Raw genomic sequence first — 5231 nt, 5'->3', positions numbered from 1 at the left:
CACGGCCATTCCACTGACACTACACAAAACTTCATAATTGCAATATGATCTCAGTGGAGTCATAATGGAATCACAATATACCAGTCATTTAAAAAAAAACTTTGCAAATTTCAGGCCCAGGTCATTTGCGTGGTTGGCACATTATTATTGTTTTTGTTCTGTGCAGTTAGAAATAGAAGTGACACTTTTTCTGGTCTTTATATCGTTGTATACTAAGGCATTAAGGTATAGCATATTAATAAGGCATTACATAGTAAAGCAGTGTTATTCGAACTTGGATACTTTATTGCATTTGGCAGTGGGCAAGCCATAAAACGTCGGAAGGAAATGGAGACGAAAGACCTTTCAGTGCCAGGTTGGAAACTTTTGCATATTATATTATTTGAATCAATGACACAGTGTTGATATGTGTCGTCATCGAGTATACAACCAGAAATAGACACGAAATGTCATTTAATTTGTTTGAAAACTATTCTGCCAAATCATTACTGCTCTCCGATTGGCCAGTCCGTATCGTCAATTGTTTCACTTCAAATCGACCAGTTTAACTTGAGTTTTGCTATAATGGACGAAAATTGAATTACACAACTTTGAAATTACACAACACAACTAAATTTAATTACCGATGAAATGTGAATCCGTTTATTTTTTGTAATTACATGTTTTGCTGTTTTCTCACACCCCGAATGGAATAGCCCCCCATAGTTAGATATATTATCTTTATTACAATAAATATAGAATATTTTTGGAATATGCGCGAAGACGTACACAGATAAGTTATTGGCGCTGTACTATTTCAGCTTTCTAAGTTGTGATTACAGTGCAAGCGAGAGTTGATATTTAAAAGTGATACAAGTCCCATTTTCCTGATGACTTGCCTAGGATGGATGGCCCTTATTTCGTCTCTATTCCTGGTTATATACTCATTGTGTGTCGTTAACGGAATTAAAATAAATTACATTTATTACAACGAGAGGGCTACCTCAATTTTTGAACTAGTTCTTTCTCATCTATGTGCGCTAAGAGCACAGAGAGTTGTTCCGGCTGCTAACAGATTGACTGCAGTTAACGCATGAAGTCGTTATCAACTTCACGCATTAACTGCATGCAGTCGAAACAGATCTCATGCAGCCGAGATAGACTGCATGTAGTCCTAATGGACGGAGTTGCTGACTTTAGACTGCTAACTACTGCTGCTTGCTGTGTTAACAGCAAACACGCAGTCTATCTATTAGCAGTCTAAAGTCAGCAACTCCGTCTGTTCGATAACCTAACTCACAAACTATTAACAAGTGCCATGTCCTTTCTGTCCGGTAACTGTTTATCCTGCGAATAATTTCAAAAAGGCACTTTATCCCTCTCTACTCTAACCATAGACGACTCGATACCTTTTCTTCTCGCACTAAACTTCGGACAGCGCATAGATTCTTCTTCTTCCTTGGTAGATTCCTTTATTTAAATTAAATCCCACTTTGCGTTATCTCGCCATGAATAAGATATTATGTAAAAAGACAGGTCATGGCTTAAGAATAAGACTTATGATATGACGATACAGAAGGTTCGCTATAAGTTTTGTTTAATTCAAATTGTACCATAATTCAAATTTTCTACTTATTTAACGGAAGACGGTCGTCTGTTCGTAATTTAATGTATTTTTTAATAAGTTTTATATAAGACTGTATGTTTTCCTAAATAAATAAAAAAGTTGTTTCATTATTATACTATAACAACCAATTGTTTTATTGTAAAATAAATATATAAAGAAAGTATGCACAAAGAAGATGCCTAAGATATAGTTACTTATTTAGTTAATTTAGCCATCACAACTACTCTAATAGAGTGCCTTCACATTAGACGCTTTTAAAAGAGTTGCAGTTGCGCGCCTGTGGCGCGGCAAAAGTGTTAGACAGCATAACAAAAACATAAAAGTTTATTTTTGGTAAGTTTATTATGTTTTGTGAAAAGTCATGGAACAAAAGTTTGTCTATGATGTTAATAATACAGCATATATTAAGCCCGTTGCACCAAGTACCAAGTAAGTAGTACAGCATATATGAATAAAAAATTAATATGCATCGGCCGGGAATCGAACCCGGGCCGCCCGCGTGGCAGGCGAGCATTCTACCACTGAACCACCGATGCTTCTTACGAAACACAGTTAAATGTTTGAAATATAGCAAAATTGTACACATACATTCACTTTTGTTAGGTCATCCGTATTTACAATAACTGAGCCTAGTTGGCCAGCGGCGCTTAATTTCTTTTGCCGTTGGGCGCATGGTAGGCGCTGCTTTTTTACTTTAGAGAATGGCGGCCGTATTAAAGGTAAAAAAATGTTGACTTGATATTATATACTGCTAGTGAAAGCCAGAAAAAGCAAAATAATTTTAAAATGAAGAGTATATACAAAGTGATTAAAAAACAAGACTTTAGATGTCTCACTCGGGTTGTCAAACCGCACGCTTGGTGGTTTTGCAAAATGACAAAAAAGAGATATTAATGTTGGTATATTCTGAACTAGCCAGAAAAGGGTCGGAGACGGACGCTGTAGGATCGAAACCTGCAGTGTCCCTCCCTTACCAATGGTCCAGAACAACTATACACAAAGGTACAAAATCTCTCATAATAACACATGGATAACCCTTACGGTTTGTTGACAGGAGAGGGAAGCACTCCCAACGCTCAATGTTAGTTTATTTCAAAAATTAATTGAACTCAAAACGCAAGAGTTTCGCACTTCGAGCCAAGCAATAAATATCTTTTCAATTTAGGTATCACAGACAGCCCTCTACGCAGAGCGCACATCGTACAAAATTGTTCCGACGTGGCCGGACAATTACTACAACTGCAACTACAGAGCAAAGAACCTTGGAGTGCGGAGGTCGCTCCCCGAAGTCTTCGTCAAACTAAGGAGGTTGCTGAGATTCCTTGAGGAGCTTGGGTGGTACGAGTAGGAAGAATCCTGCAGCAAACACACGCAAAATAGGCGCCTTAACGTCGAGTTGCGGACACCAGCCTGTTACACCAAGTAGCAAGTAAGTTTTATGACTTTCATAATGCGATAAAAACACTTTTGACGTATGTATGTAACACATGCGATTTTATTGCACCAAGAGTACGAAACGAAAAAAGGCGCAGTGGCCGTGTCCCTCTGGTACTGTAACTGCTAAGGACAGTCGTGTGGCTTAATACTGTGAGGAGAGCATGCGAGAGAAATGCACAAATTTATGGCGCCTGCCCTTTTCCACAGGCTGGGGCTCGACCCCCATGTTGTCGATATTCCAAGTATTCGCACAAAGCGTTTGTTTCCTGAAAGATATAACTTGGGCCTTTTCAAGGTGAGTGTGAATAGGCGTTATTTAAGTGTACATACTCCATCGTCGACTTCATCGTCACTTACCATCAGATGAGATGGAGGTCAAATGCGCACGTACTTTTTTAATAATAAAAAAACTGCTTTTATTTTTACCAGGCGTACAATTTCTAGGTATTATAAAAAAAATATTAAAAAAATTACATGAACTAATAAAAGCGTATTAAAAACGAACAGAACAGAATAGAACATTCCGCCAAAGTCGGAAGACGTTCGATAACGCTAATCTTAGGTAATGCAAAAGTTGCCTTAGTTACATTTACTAAAAAAAAGTAGACAAGTCTGTGACAAAGTTGCCGCGTCTTACGCGACCGAGACCACGACGATGTAGAAATGTAATTTATCTAATGGACTCCCTGCTTACTGTCGTGTCCTGACGTCTTCAATTTGAGCTGTAGTTCTATTATTACGATTGTAGATAAGCCAACTTTGTTAGAATTTGCTTGGTTTTTGTTTGCTTGCTTATTTTTGCGAGGATAAATATTACGAGATTTGAGATTGATTTGTATTTGATGCCAAATATAGTAAATACAAGAACTTATGCTGTATATTTACCAAAACTTTAACAAAATAGAAGATATAGAGATATCTCCCTGGGAAATGTTTCAGATCTAATTTGATCTATGTGTTTCTTGAAACAAACCCGAAAAAATAGCCTTTAACCTTGATTTCGCTCATTGGAATCGATACCGTCATTAAACAAAAAAGTAAATTTCTGTGAAATGGCCATTTAAGTTTCGGAAACCGATTTCAATGCGCGATTTGTTTAAAAAAAAAATTCGCTGTTTAGTTACGAGAAAAAAAAATCATTTCTAATGAGTAGCAATCGTTAAAACCATATGTATTCTAATTTGTTTGTGTAACTAGCAACTACTTTATTAAGTTAGAGTGTTTCAAAGAAAAGTTTTGTAATTAAACATAACTATTTTGTTTTGATTTTTTATATGTTATCTTTCTAGAATTTCAGAGGAGGTATCATTTGCAGTATGCGTATTACTTGGAATTTAGGTAAATACATAACATTTTTAGAATGAAAGTGACCTAATTAAAAAAATTATAAAATAAGTTTATATCATAAAAACACTTTAAAAATCATTGTTCATAAATCTAAATTTGAAGTGACTCATCAAAGCTCGAATGGCACAAACATATATATGGGTATTTTAATATGTTTGAAATTCCACTCCCGCGTCGGTATGTAAACGCCAAATTTAGTCTGTATCTATATCTGTATCTATAAAGATAACACGCCACCACATAAAAGTGACGGATTAGCAATTGAGCCGTTTTCGTTCCGAAAATCGTCATTAAGTTTTTACAAACGCTACTTTGTTAGTTAGAGGACTCTCGTTCACAATTAAACCGGCTTAATCTTGATAAATTCGTAACATGTTGATTATAGAAAATGAAAGAAACAGTCTAATGACAACAAAAAAGTTCAATAAAAAGAGACCTTATAGCGACTAGATTTTGTAAACCTTATTTTTAAGTTATTGAAATGTCCAGAAATCATTTTTAAGAATGTGATGCTGAATGTTGCATTATTATTTTCGAGGACTAACAAGGTCATTCCTTTAGTACTACATGAGTAATAAATGTGAAAATGTCACAAAATCAAAACTTATTTTACGTATTCCCAAAATGTTGAAATTTTGTGTTGGTTCACATTTATTCTAAAGGTGCGATATGTATAATTTACGCAATAATTATGATATTCGGATTGACAAGCAATTCTTGTTTGCATTACTATTTTCTACCTCTTAAAACAATATTACTTTAACCTTACATTGACTTTTCGTACCATGACGCGCTTGAAGTAAGCTTATTATAATGTTAAAACAATGATGTTTTATTGGCT

At 35.6% G+C, this 5231-nt stretch overlaps 1 non-coding gene across 1 annotated transcript; it reads right to left on the bottom strand.

The window, feature by feature from the left end:
- Window positions 1-2071: 2071 nt before the first annotated feature.
- Trnag-gcc lies at window positions 2072-2142 on the bottom strand. Its single transcript has one exon. It is a non-coding gene; the product is annotated as a tRNA-Gly (tRNA).
- Window positions 2143-5231: the final 3089 nt, after the last annotated feature.

The sequence above is a fragment of the Hyposmocoma kahamanoa genome, unplaced genomic scaffold (genome assembly GCF_003589595.1).
Source record: "Hyposmocoma kahamanoa isolate Upper Pololo Valley unplaced genomic scaffold, ASM358959v1 94, whole genome shotgun sequence".
Classification (NCBI taxonomy): Eukaryota; Metazoa; Arthropoda; class Insecta; order Lepidoptera; family Cosmopterigidae; genus Hyposmocoma; species Hyposmocoma kahamanoa.
This window is presented reverse-complemented; position numbering and strand designations above follow the sequence as displayed.